Source organism: Apium graveolens, chromosome 9 (genome assembly GCF_009905375.1).
Source record: "Apium graveolens cultivar Ventura chromosome 9, ASM990537v1, whole genome shotgun sequence".
Taxonomy (NCBI): domain Eukaryota; kingdom Viridiplantae; phylum Streptophyta; class Magnoliopsida; order Apiales; family Apiaceae; genus Apium; species Apium graveolens.
In genome coordinates this window covers 89,265,955-89,281,324 of record NC_133655.1, presented here as the reverse complement: position 1 = coordinate 89,281,324, position 15,370 = coordinate 89,265,955, and the positions used below count along the sequence as shown (strand labels likewise).

Here is a 15,370-nt window from a genome sequence, read left to right as displayed (position 1 = left end):
TAAAGTACTCGCGAAAGAGTCGCCTTAAAATTCATAATGGTTAATTTATTAAAATTGGTGGAGCCGAGGGTACGCAAGCGATTAATGCAAATTGTTAAGCGTATAAGCGACCGTTAGGGTATGAGTGAGTTTTGACTAGTTTCTTAAGCGACTGTGGTCTACTTCCGGATTATGTTGTTGTTCATAGGTTATCGGACTCACTCTAAGCTTAAGTCTATCCCGGAACACTCATGCAAGTTTTCTACCCGTATAACTGTTGTTGTGATGTATATGTGTATATGCATTATCTTGTGATAAGTGCATGATTATTATTAGCAAATCTTGCGATATATTGGAGCATGTTGATATGATATATATGCATGCCTGTTTCGTAATCTTGATATTCTATTATCAATTCAAATGCTTATAAACTGCATAATACCTATGCTAAAGATAAGCAGTAGTTGCGTATACCCTTAGTATAAGGGACCCGAAGGTGAACATTTTTCTAAAACCGGGAATTGATGTTCTCGAGTATAATATATATATATATATATATATGTATATATATATATAGTTTCTATAACTACTAATCAGATAAGTTATATTCGATAGTTTTGAATAATAATCAAACTTATTTTCGATTATTCAAATAAAGATCGTACTTTCGTATAAGTATATCTTTTGTTATTTATTATTCATTTCAAGTATGAGTTTTAAAACTTCTACTTCAATTATTTTTATAAAGATTATCCTTATGATAATATTATTTAAATAATAATATTCAGATACTTTCTAACATATCGGGATTGATTCATTTTATTAAATCATCATTACTCTAAACATTCTTTAAAATGTTTTCGAGTCTTCAAAATGATTTTAAAAGTTAGAGCGGATCATAAAACTCATTTTCAAATTTAAGATCTTGCTTTCGAAGGGGATTTAAATGCTCGATCAAAACCTAAGGGATCCGGCTCCGTGGTGTATTTTTGGATCAACGAAGTTGCTAACTTGATAAAAGAGTTTGATTACTTGCCCAACATTCGGGAAGTAAGCCCAATCGAAATGCGTCGGCATAAGCAATATGGGCTCAGTGGGGGTCCATGAAAGTGTAAGCGGCTCGGTGGGAGTCCATTATTGCGTAAGTGGTTGAGTGGCAGTCCAGCATAAGGCCGTAATGCGACCAGGGTGATAACCAATGGAGGATTCATCCATCTACTAGTTGGAAAAGGTGACTTAATTGGTATCTTTTCCTGATCAGCAAGATATCAAGTTTATGCCAAAGTTTCTTCTTTCCAAAATTCTTGGGAATGACAACTCTGCTTATACTTCCATAGCAGAAGAGTGTATGAAATGTATATATATATAGGTGTGTATATATATCAGGACTAATGAAGTATCTCGTAACTTCATTCTTTCAAATGATATTTCAAAGATTGAATATATTCAAGTCTTATCTTGTAGTCTCATCTATGTGATGAACCTTTAAAACTGATTATAGCTTGAACGGTGGAAGTTCGAGTAGTATTCATAAAGATATAAGTATATTGGAGTATCTTGTAACTTCATCTTTTCAACTTATATCTAGTTAATGATTATCTTATGCATGACAAAGATTTTCAGAAAATGTTGAGACAAGGTTAGATATATGAGATCACCTTGCAATGATATTTTTATACAGTTATAAACTGGAACTCTGTCTATATTATACATATCAGAGGATTTCAAAGATTTCAAAAAGTATATATACATATATATTGAACATTTTGTGACTTGGTTGCGTTAAGATATCAACTTGGTTCATTTCTTCTTGACCAAGACTTTCATGAGTACTATGAGAATGCTCATATATTGTTAATTATTATACACATTATTTTGGTGGGCTTGTTGCTCACCCTTGCTTTCTTCTTTCATCACACAACAACATATAGATAAGATGAACAGGACCAAGCTCCCAATTCGAGAGCGGATAGGAAATGTTTCGCAGTTTCCTATAGGCGTTGATGCCGCTATAGCTGAAGTAGGAACTACCAATAGGCTAGGCTTTCAACTTTTGATGTACCAGACTTATGTATCTTTATGAATTATAATAATGGCAAAGAAATATAAATTTATTCAGAAACCCTTTTGAGGTATAATGACTTATAATTGTGGAATAAAATGACTTGTGTTATTTTGGTATTCATCTCTGAGACTATAGCTTATAGTGTGTATGTTTATTGTGGGGTCACATTATGCAGTAGTTGGTTGTTTATTAAGATAGGGTGTTATTAAGGGAAATGGAACTCGTGACAACCCGGATCCCCGACCCCGGATTTGGGGGTGTTACAGAAATGGTATCAGAGCTAAGCATTATAAACCTCAGATATGATGCGTTAAGATAATAAGTTCACTAAGATTATAAGAACTCTTGCCAAGTTCATAGACAGACTACCTAACGTAGTACTGACAGTTAAAACCCTTATGGGAACCCTTATAAATATCATGACAGAAGCGTAGTTCGTTATCGTATATGGTAGTGGGACTCCGAACCCTGAAGTTCAAGAGCAATAATATGATGATGTTTTACTACATATTGGGGATCAGATTGTGGATCCAATGGAGCACCCTAACGAGGGACAAGATGATGTTCATATTAAGGATGTAACTATTAAGGATGTTATCTCAGAAGGGATTGTTGCTGAGGAGGATCTCGTGAAGGATCCTAAAAAGACTAAAGAGATGATCGCTAAGAAATAAATAACCATAGTTCGGGTGACTACCAGAGACAGGATTGGTCGGTTACTACCGTAGGTTCGTTTAAGTTTGCAAAGATCGCAGCCGCTGTAACGCGGTTTACTTGTAAAACTGAGAAGTTTGAATGGACAGAGAAATGTGAGAACAGCTTCCAAGAAATGAAGCAAAGATTGGTGACGACCCCTATGTTGGCGTTGCCGGATGGAAAAAGAGATTTGGTGATTTGAAGTGACGCTTCACAAAAGGAATTAGGGTGCGTGCTTAGACAACACGATAAGGTATTCGCGTACGCATCAAGACAATTAAGGGAATATATAATTCGATATCCCCCCTATGATCTTGAGCTCACGAAAATAGTTTTTCCCTAAAGATTGGAGGCATTACTTGTATGGAGAGAAGTGCGATATTTACACAAACCATAAGATTTCTAGTATATTTTCACGCAGATAGAGCTCAACATGCACCAGAGGAGGTGGTTAGATCTAATCAAGGATTACGATTATGAGATTCTTTATCATCCAAGAAAAGCCAATATGGTGGCTGACGCCCTTAGTAGAAAGGAGAGACTCAAGATGATAATGTCTTTGAAAGAGTTGATAAGAGATTTTGAGAAAATGGAAATAAAAGTGAAGGTAACCGGAGCCGGTACTGAAAATTTGTTTGAGATTGTTATGCAGGCCAAATTATTGGAAAAGATCATATTGTGCCAAGAAAAAGTGATGAATGAAGGCAGAGAGCCAATAAATAGAGAAGAGATTAATACCGAGAAAGATGATAAGGGAATAATGAGGTGTTCCTACAGAATTTGGGTTCCAAATGTTCAAAAGCTTAAGGACGGGATCTTAGATGAAAGCCATAGTTCGATGAATAAGATTTAGGGCAAACCTTTAATATGATAGTCAGGGAGGTCGCCATCAAAAAGAAGGAACCCATAACATAATAAAGTGGAAATCAATTATTTTAACGTATAAGATGACCATGATTATGGGGAGTAGGATGAAATATTTCATACTGAGAAAACAGAAGTCGAGCAAGGTAGGGAGAACCAGGACGGTACTCCTATAGGACAATTCATGGACCTGCCTAAACAAAACTTATATTATTACCCCCAACCACCACCCTGAGGAAATAATGCGATGTGAAATTCTTTCAAGACCTTTAAGTCGCTAAGCTCTCAGAGTTCCAAGGAACAAGCTGACCTAGCCAAGGCAAGAGCTGGCTAAAGGAAATAGAGAAATGATTTTATATTCTAAATGACTGATGAAGCGCAAAAGACTATTTTTATCACTTACCTTCCTAAGAGAGAGGCCACCTGCTGGTGAAAGTCCAAGAAAGACACGGGGCCAAAGGTTATAATAAACCGATTAAAGTTCAGTCAATTGTTTTCGGGAAAGTACTTCCCAAGGTTATAGAGATAGTGTAAAAGCTTTAGAGCCAGAACAAAGGCGGACGAGTGTGATGAATCATGAATCTAGGTTGTGAAAGTCATCAAGGTTCGACTGAAGGACATGAATCCAGAATGACGGGATGTTTGAAATCAATGCTTATGTTGTGTTGGTTCATGAAATGATTGTAATAGAAAGAAAAATAAAAAGAAACTAAAGTGGAAAGGAATATAAAGGCAATAGAGTTTGAGGAATGATAAGGGAGTTGGGTATGAGGAAACCCTAAAGACTCGTAGTAATAGAAATAGAAAAGTAGGTGATCATCAAGATGAGGGTGATTCACCATGAGTTAAAGTTGATGGTTGAAGGCATAAATGATATATATATATATATATATTTTATCCCCTTTAAGTTGGGAGTATTCGAAGACACTTCGAGATAGATTGATGGGCTAATAAGAAAATACGGATGGACTGAGGAGACATGAAAGTAAGAAATTAGGAAATTGGATGAAGGAAGTGACCTTCAAGAATGTGAAGTGTAGGTAAGACCGGTGGCTTGATACCCAGAAAGGGAGACACCAGGTATAAAAGATATCCCAATATTGAGATGACGGTAGAGATAATTAATGGAGATAAATGAATAGTTAGAAATAAAAAGTTCACATTGAACACGACCAATATCTTCCAGAACATCCCTGTTATTATTACCAAATCAGGAAAGAAAAGTGGATAACCATTATTATCTTTTGGAGGCCATATGGATTGACCTCAGCTTGGATAAGGATGCTATTGTAAAATTTGGTATAGGTTATCGAGGTGGGAATGATTGAATAAGAAACCCTTATCAGGGATATATGACCTGATTTATCCATGGAAGGATGCAAGTACCTTTTTAAAGGTAGAATTAAGGATAGAACCTCGATAACTTGAGATGAACCCTAAGGGAATGCATAAAGGTTGGCATTTCACACTTAATAGGGACAGTATGAGTTTTGACAATATGAAATGGGAAAGTATTAAGGTAACAACAACCTTTAAGGATCAGTGGAGAAATTTTTCAGAAGTACTAGACAATGGTTCTAGTATTAGTAAATAGTATTTTGATATGCCCTGTATCTAGGGAATACAGGAGGAACGATTCAAGGATAACCTTAGAGGTTTTACAAGGAGAAAGGTAATTTTCAAAGTTCTTAAGAATATAAATTTTGATAAAGAAAATATGACGTAATTATAATAATGCCAGGTGGGCACGTGTTGGACAATAATGAAGTATATATCGACCTAATGAAGGTCGAGATTGGTGAAAACAAGAAGGACCCAAGATAAAAGACGTCCTAAGTATGATCGAGAGTCAGTCGTGTCAATGTTAACCTCTAAAGACCGAGGCAATAACTTTTGGAAAAAATGGTGATTTTTTTGTCTTTTCACCAAAGCGTAAGGAATTGCATTTTCACACAAGCAGTGATTGGAAATGTGGTATAAAATTTAGTTGGAGATCATTCAAAAGACATTGATTAAATGGAACTATTACTATCAGGAAAGGCCAATGACGTGGCCGACACTCTAAGTGTAAGAGAGCAATTATAGACGCTCATGCCAGAGGAATATATTAATAATGGTTAAAGCCGTGAAGGTTGTATTATGGTGTGAAAGATTGATGTTCCTTCTGATTATTGTGCGATACTCAACTGTAATAGTAGTTTGGTAAAGATTTAATTCATGTTATCAGTGTGAGCGGGCTACCTATCTTAGAAGGTCCTATCTTGAGATAAGCCAGGACCATGTTACGAAAGGACTAAATGAACCTTTGAGCTTCATGTCTCTCAATAAAGACATATGGTTAATAATGGTATTAATCTTCTATCGTTGCTTTTATTGAAACTCTTCTGCAATTTTATCTGCTTCATGTCATATGTACGTCAAGTTCAGGAGTGTTCTTCATGAATCATGAATGGTGATTATGTTACCTCCTTAGAAGAATTCGATACGGTAGGTATGGCCTCTGTATGGTTAAATATTAAGATTTCATGGAAAATGAATGACTACCGTAGGTCCGTGGTGGACGATAGTAATGCATCAACGATTCTTTGAATAATGAGACGATAACAACCGCGAGAGTTGTATTGTAATGGATGTTAAGATTAAGTACCACTAATCGGGTTGTGGTGATGTATAAGTTATCTAATTAAGTCGACTATTTATATATTATATATTTATTCCTTCTTATGAATAGAGAGTCGTATTACTATACGAGGAAGGTTGCAGTGCAAGCATATAATTCTAGTAACAATGATGTCTAGAATGAAACCCCTTATTCGAGTTTCGATGTCGAGGGAGTTTCAAATGTAATTGTTTAAGAGCTCGAGCAAGAGCATGGGTCCATAGGACGATAGACGGAATAGTAAATATTCAGGAATGTAAATTGCGATGCTATAATACTTGATGATGAGATATATACATATATGTTTCGTTCTCCTATGATAAACCTCTATAGTTCGGAGGTAGATTCCAAGCCAGATATTTTGTGGCAGTATTTTTATAAATTCTCTTAAATTCGTTCTTTTCTCTCCTTTTCATTTTTTATAAGCTGAGAAGAACAACCCTTCCAGAAGGGGAGGTATTGCCGAATGACTATCTATCTGTGTGATAGAAGCCTAGTAGGATACAACATGTTGTTTAATTGCTTGTCAAGTACTAAAGGCTGACCACCTTCTGTACTAACTATATGATGTAACAAGTGTTCATGATCATAGTGATCTCTCAATAAATTCTTTTACTTCTATATGAAGGACCAAACTTTTGAAGATGGAAGCAGCTAGAGGTGAAATGGTATTAGTACAGTGGTATTCTGATTCTAACGCGGTCATGATACTAAGGTTGACGCATTTATTAAAGGGTTATAGAATGCTAACGAGCAAAAGTGTAACTAGTATAATATTAGGTTCGGAAGATAGTAACGATTACGAACTGGAAAAGAGTGGGTATTGAGAAGCAAAAGCTATAACGCTAGAAGCTATGATGAGAATCTGTGTAATAAACTTGAAGGGAATTTTGGAATAATCACTTAGCACTTATCGAGTTTTCTTACAATGATAGATGATATGTCAGTATCGAGATGTCGCCTTACGAGATCCTTAAGGGAAGACAATGTCGATCTCCCTTTTGTTAGGATGAAGTTGTAGAGCGCAAGATGCTCGGACCCGAAGTGGTCCAAAGGACCAAAGACATAGTGGATCTAATCAGAGGACGGATGGCAGCAACCCCATAATGGATAAAAGAGGCATGCTGATTTGACTCGAAAGGACAAAGAGTATGAGATAGGGGACCTAGTGATGTTAAAGGTATCCCTTGGAAAGTATTGATGAGGTTAGGAAAGAAAGGAAAGATAAGTCCATAATTTGTTGGACCCTTGGAGATATTAAGATATATTGGGAAGTTAGCATATGAGCTAGCCCTACCCCCGAACTTGTAGCAAGATAGTTAGTGGTTATTCAAGGCTCCCTAAGTGATTCTCCACTCTCCAAGGAAGGTATAACTTCTCAAACCCTAGTCTTAAGTTTTATTTGGTTGGATTTCCTAATGTTTAGATGATGGGTTAGTGTAATGGGTGTGTAATCATGTTTAGATCTTTGTTTAGTAAGCGGTTTTGTTGATTTTTGAGTTAGGAGTGATGCTTGTTGGATTTGAAGTTCTTGGTCACATTTTGACTTGGTTTAGATGAATAAGTTGAGATCTTGAGTTATGGTTGAATGATCTTGTATTGTGGTTTAATGATGGTGGAATGGTGTTGATTGGTGGTGGTTTGATATTGAATTGATTTGGTAAAATTTGGGAATCGCTAAGTTATAGTCGTCGTAATCCCAATTTTCCTTAGATTTTTTTGTGCATGACTTTTGCACCCGAACACTCACTACCATGAACTTAACATTACAAGCTTAGAAAGTTTATGATTCAAGCTTCATTTTAATATGTCGCTCGCTTAGATCCGATTTACGGTTTAGGAGAAATGACCATTTTAAGTAATGGCATTTCGCGAGCGAACCCCGAAACCTCGAGTAACTTTGAGACCATAATTGAGACCCGTAAGTGATTAATCGAAACACGAAACAATTATGTAAGGTGGATTAGGAATTTGGTACAGTACTCGCGAAAAAGTCACCTTAAAATTCATAATGGTTAATTTATTAAAATTGGTGGAGCCGAGGGTACGCAAGCGATTAACACAAATCGTTAAGCGTATAAGCGACCGCTAGGGTATGAGTGAGTTTTGACTAGTTTCTTAAGCGACCGTGGTCTAATTCCGAATTATGTTGTTGTTCATAGGTTACCAGACCCACTCTAAGCTTAAGTCTATCCCGGAACACTCAGGCAAGTTTTCTACCCGTATAACTGTTGTTGTGATGTATATGTGTATATGCATTATCTTGTGATAAGTGCATGATTGTTATTAGCAAATCTTGCGATATATTGGAGCATGTTGATATGATATATATGCATGTCTGTTTCGTAATCTTGATATTCTATTATCAATTCAAATGCTTATAAACTGCATAATACCTATGTTAGAGATAAGCAGTAGTTGCGTATACCCTTAGTATAGGGGACCCGAAGGTGAATATTTTTCTAAACAAGGAGTCGATGTTCCCGAGTATAATATATATATATATATATATAGTTTCTATAACTACTAATCAGATAAGGTATATTCGATAGTTTTGAATAATAATCAAACTTATTTTCGATTATTCAAATAAAGATCGTACTTTCGTATAAGTATATCTTTTGTTATTTATTATTCATTTCAAGTATGAGTTTTAAACCTTCTACTTCAATTATTTTTATAAAGATTATCCTTATGGGAATATTATTTAAATAATAATATTTAGATATTTTTTAACATATCGGGAATGATTTATTTTATTAAATCATCATTACTCTAAATATTCTTTAAAATGTTTTGGAGTCTTCAAAATGATTTTAAAAGCTAGAGCGGATCCCAAAACTCATTTTTAGATTTAAGATCTTCCTTTCGAAGGGGATTTAAATACTCGCTCAAAACCTAAGGGATCCGGCTCCGTGGTGTATTTATCGAGCAACAAAGTTGCTAACTTGATAAAAGAGTTTGATTACTTGCCCAACATTCGGGAAGTAAGCCCAATCGAAATACGTCGGCATAAGCAACATGGGCTCAGTGGGGGTCCACGGAAGTGTAAGCGACTCAGTGGGAGTCCATCAATGCATAAGTGGCTGACTAGCAGTCCAGCATAAGGCCCTAATACGGCCAGGGTGATGACCAGTGGGGGATTCATCCATCTACTAGTAAAAAAGGTGACTTAATTGGTATCTTTGCCTGATCAGCAAGATATCAAGTTTATGCCAAAGTTTCTTCTTTCCAAAATTCTTGGGAATGATAACTCTGCTTATACTTCCATAGCAGAAGAGTGTATGAAATGTATATATATATGTATATATATATCGGGACTAATGATGTATCTCGTAACTTCATTCTTTCAAATGATATTTCAAATATTGAATATATTCAAGTCTTATCTTGTAGTCTCATCTATGTGACGAACTTTTGAAACTGATTATAGCTTGAACGGTGGTAGTTCGTGTAGTATTCGGAAAGATATAAGTATATTGGAGTATCTTGTAACTTCATCTTTTTAACTTATATCTAGTTAATGATTATCTTATGCATGACAAAGATTTTCAGAAAAATGTTGAGACAAGGTTAGATATATGAGATCACCTTGCAACGATATTTTTATACAGTTATAAACTGGAACTCTATGTATATTATACATGTCAGAGGATTTCAAAAATTTTGAAAAGTATATATACATATATACTTAATATTTTGCGACTTGGTCGCGTTAAGATATCAACTTGGTTCATTTCTTCTTGACCAAGACTTTCATGAGTACTATGAGAATGCTCATATATTGTTAATTATTATACATATTATTTCGGTGGGCTTGTTGCTCATCCTTGCTTTCTTCTTTCATCACACAACAACAGATAGACAAGATGAACAGGACCAGGCTCCCAATTCGTGAGCGGATAGGAAATATTCCACAATTTCCTATAGGCGTTGATGCCGCTGTAGCTGAGGTAGGAACTATCAACAGGCTAGGCTTTCAACTTTTGATGTACCAGACTTGTGTATCTTTATGAATTGCAATAATGGCAAAGAAATATAAATTTATTCAGAAACCCTTTTGAGGTATAATGACTTATAATTGTGGAATAAAATGACTTGTGTTATTTTGGCATTCATCTCTGAGACTATAAGTTGTGGTGTGTGTGTTTATTGTGGGGTCACAGTACGAAGTAGTTGGTTGTTTATTAAGATTGGGTGTTATTAAGGTAAATGGAACTCGTGAAAATGTAGATCTCCGGCCCCGGATTTGGGGGTGTTACAGCAGGAGACTTATAGCACAATTCAACAAAGGCGAAGATGATCTAGTTTATTCTTGGGAATCTTTGTTTTGAGTTGTAATCTTGGATGCTTGTTTCTTGTTTTGTTGAACCTATACTCTTGTGTTAACTTTGTTTGAGTATTCGTTATAAAGACTACGTTTATTATACCATGCTTTCATCGGAACCCACGTTGATGATGAGTCTGATTATGGGCTAATCATTATCGTAGGGTTCTAGCGGATTTATTTATGGATTTCTTTAGTTAAATTGTTTCGATACCTTAGTGTGTGGTGATTGTATGATAACCTAGTATTTGTTGTGCTTATTCGTCTTATGAGCGTTGCGAACTTATAAGATAGTGTGTTAATTCTTAATGAAGCGAAAGTGAATTTAAAGATTTAGAACTTTCCATGTTAGCATAGGTTCATGTATTTGTTCTGCATGATTCGTGGGTAATTTTAACCATCTTACTTGCTCTATGTAATCAAGATAGATAACTTGTGCTTAAACCGTTATGTTGTCAAATTCTATAGATATATAGGGTCTCAATATAATTGGTGTATATTCATCTTCTATCTATTTTATGGATGTCTGGTAGTATGGTATTCGTGCAATAAAAGTTGGCGTTTATCAGTTTCGTGTTATCTGATTAGTGGCATCACCATTACATGCTAAGGTTAAGAATGAAAAGGCTATTGAATAAAGTATTTAATGAAGTTAGAATCCCATGTTTGTCATATATATTAATTCAATCAATCTTATTCCCTTAGTTATAATTGTTAGTTTAATTCTTAGTTATAATCAACCTCAATTTATTATTGTCTTAGCATTGAATAATAATTATACATTGTTGCTTAAGTGCATAAATTAATTAGTTAACCAAGCCAGTCTCTGTGGGAATGAATCTGATTTATATCTTATACTACTTGCGAACGCTTATACTTGCGTGTATTATTAGCGCGTGTTTAGCAACTAACAAGTTTTTGGCGCCGCTGCCGGGGACTGAAGTGTTAATTTTTAGTTTATGTGTTTTCCATCAGTGGTCGTTAAAGTTCATAGACTCAGACATTGTTACTTATTTGTTTCCTTGTCTTATTTCAGGTACTATAGTGAGGGTGTATGCATACGCGTTCGTGTACTCGTAAGAGAACACTGGATAAAGCCGAGGAGGAATTTGTGGTGGTTCGAAAGGAAGTTTTTGAAGAAGAAAAGAAGATAGAAGAAGAAGAGAAAGTCGAGGAACCAGTTTTAGTAGAGATGGGAGATCAAGCAGAAAATCCTAAGGCTTTGATGGACTATTCTCAGCCTAAGATCAATGACATTCAATCAAGCATCATCAGGCCAACCATCAGGGCTAACACTTTTGAGATCAAGTCAAGCACGATTCAGATGATACAGAACTCAGTTCAGTTTTGGGTTCTCCTACTAAAGACCCCAACATGCACATCAGGGATTTCATCGAGATCTGCGACACTTTCAAGTTCAATGATGTGACTGAAGATGCTATCAAGCTGCGACTCTTCCCATTCTCTATGAGGGACAAAGCTAAGTGTTGGTTACATTCTCTACCAGTAGGGTCTATCACCACTTGGGAAGATCTTGCTCAAAATTTTCTCACTAAATTCTTCCCTTTGGCGAAGACTGCTGCAATCAGGAATGTTCTTTCTCAGTTTGCTCAGCAAACTGGAGAATCTCTGTGTGAGGCTTAAGATCGATATAAGGAGATGCTAAGGAAGTGCCCTCACCATGGCATGCCTGATTGGATGATTATTAATTGTTTCTACAATGGATTGGGTGCTACTTCTAGACCCATGCTCGATGCAGCATCAGGAGGAGCCTTGTGGGCTAAGAGCTATGATGAAGCCTATGAATTGATTGAACTGATGGCTTCTAATGAGTACCAAAATCCTTCTTAGATACTGACTCAGGGAAAAGTAGCAGGAATTCTAGAGTTGGATGCAACAACTGTTATAGCTGCCCAATATAAGGCTTTAACGATAAAGGTGGACACTTTGGCTTATTATGGGGTTAATCAAATCGCTAGTGTCTGTGAGCTTTGTGCTGGTGCCCATGAGACTGATCAGTGCGTAATTTCTAGTAATTTAGCTCAGTTCGTGAGAAACTTTTAGCCTTCACATCAACCTGTGCTAGCCACTTATCATCCCAACAACCGCAATCATCCTAATTTCAGTGGGAGCAACGCTCAGAATGCGGTTCAACAACCTTATCAGCAGTATCCAGCTAAGCAGTACAACCCCCTGGTTTTCAGCAACTGAAATATGCACCAAGACAGCAACTTCAGCTGCAACAAGCTAATGAAAAATCTGAATTAGAGGAGTTGAAGCTTATGTGCAAGAGTCAAGCTGTTTCTATGAAGACCTTGGAAAATCAAATTGGGCAAATTACCAATGCCTTGCTAAATCATCATCCTGGTACACTACCTAGTGACACTGAAGTGCCAGGAAAAAGGGAAGCTAAGGAGCAGGTAAAGGCCATCACTTTGTGGTCTGGAAAGGTTGCAAATCCCGAACAAACTCAAGCGTTGACTGAAGAATCTGGGGCTGAGAAAGAAGTAGAGCAGCAGGAAGTAGAAGTGGAACCAAGGAAGACTACTGTTGAGTACACTCTTCCTGAGGGTAATACAGGGGAGAAACAGATCTATCCTCCACCGCCTTTTCCTAAGCGGATGCAGAAGAAAAAGTTGGACAACCAATTTGAGAAGTTTTTGGAGGTGTTCAAGAAACTTCATATCAACATACCTTTCGCTGAGGCTCTTGAGCAGATACCTAGTTACACAAAGTTTATGAAAGGTATTCTCTCTCGGAAAGTGAAGCTAGATGATTTAGAGACAGTCGCTCTCACGGAGGAATGAAGTGTTGTGCTGCAACAGAAGTTGCCTCCGAAGCTTAAAGATCTAGAAAGCTTCACTATTCCGTGTACTATTGGAAAAATGTCTTTTGACAGATGCTTATGTGACTTGGGAGCTAGCATCAATCTGATGCCTTTGTCAATCTTCAAGCAGTTGGACTTACCTGATCCAAAACCAACTTATATGACTTTGTAATTGGCCGACCGTTCTATTACATATCTGCGAGGTATTGTGGATGATGTCTTGGTCAAGGTTAATAAAATCATCTTCCCTACTGATTTTATTATTCTTGATTTCGAGGAGGATAAGAAGATTCCCATAATCTTGGGAAGACCTTTCTTGGCGACTGGCCAAACCTTGATAGATGTGCAGAAAGGTGAGCTCACAATGCGAGTGCTGGATCGGGATGTCACTTTTACTGTGTTCAATGCTATGAAATTTCCTACAGAAAATGAGGAGTGCTTAAAGGTGGAGTTGGTCAATTCTGTGGTTACTTCAGAACTTAATCAATTGCTAAGGTCCGATGCCTTAGAAAAAGCCTTATTGGGAAATTCAGATAATGAAGATGATGAAGGTGAAGAACAATTACAATATTTGAATGCTTCTCCCTGGAAGAGGAAGATTGATATGCCTTTTGAATCGCTTGGAATGGAGGAATTGAAAAAAGCTCCTGAATGCCTCAAGCCATCTATTGAGGAAGCTCCCACTCTTGAGCTTAAGCCTTTACCTGAGCATTTGAGATATGCGTTTTTAGGTGATGCATCTACTTTGCCTGTTATTATTGCATCTAACCTTTCAGGTAATGACGAGGAAAAGCTTCTGAGAATTCTGAGAGAGTTCAAATCGGCAATTGGTTGGACTATAACAGATATCAAGGGAATCATCCCTTCTTATTGCATGCATAAAAATGTGCTAGAGGAAGGTAGCAATCCTACGGTCGAGCAGCAAAGAAGACTTAATCCGATCATGAAGGAAGTAGTGAAGAAGGAAATTCTTAAGTGGCTAGATGCAGGGATCATCTATCCTATTTCTGACAGTTCATGGGTAAGCCCGGTTCAATGTGTGCCAAAATGTTAGGAATATGTTGTAAACTTGATGATAAATTAAACAAAACAGCTTAGTAGATTTAAATTAGTGAAATTTTGTAGCACTCAACGGATGACCAAATATAGTCCCGACAGATGATTCAATATAGTCCCGACGGATGATGATTTGACATCCATCGGGTGAGTAGCTTATGTAACAAATAAGTATTGTAGCACATTTCTGCAAATAACGTTATGTAAATTCTGTAGGAACATATGAGTCATGTTGACTACCGGTAGATATGCAGAATAAGTTGATTAATTGTAAATATGAGATGTCTTATAATTCTATATAAGTGAAATGGAGTCAAGTGATAAATAGCTATCCGACGGATGATCAACAAAGCTACCCGACGGATGATCAAAAAAGCTACCCGACAGATGACAAGCATGTACCCGACAGATGATAAAATTCAAATATTTGTTGATAGTGACAACACAGTCACGTGCGTTGGGTGTTTGCAAAAGGAATGTGGCAGCTTGTTAAGCAGGAATTAGAGAACAAAGAAGCATTACCATTTCCATGCTATTATGAATATATTCAAAGATGCTGGAATAGAGTAGTGAAGTAGCATGGAGTTAGACTAGATATGTTTTGTTTTATTATCTTGTCTTATTGTCATGTAAACTTGGTGATATATAAACCATGTGTAGCTAGTAGAACAATCAACTAAGCACACACATTTTCAGAGAAACATTTTCAAGCTGTACTCTGTAGCATTTCTCTGTAAGTTTAGTTGTTCTACTTGTAAGAAGCAGTGAGCTATTCAAGCTTCACAGGGTTCTCATTCGATATATATATATATCTGGTGGATACTTTCAAATCCACTAGAAAATTTTAAAAGCTTGTGTTTTTATTAATTTGTGTTTTGATTCATATAAATTATTTAT

The 15,370-nt window shown here is 36.4% G+C and overlaps 1 non-coding gene across 1 annotated transcript; it reads right to left on the bottom strand.

The window, feature by feature from the left end:
• Positions 1–12,171: 12,171 nt before the first annotated feature.
• Positions 12,172–12,278, bottom strand: LOC141688013 (small nucleolar RNA R71). Its single transcript, XR_012561484.1, has one exon. It is a non-coding gene; the product is annotated as a small nucleolar RNA R71 (small nucleolar RNA).
• Between the last annotated feature and the right edge of the window lie 3,092 nt (positions 12,279–15,370).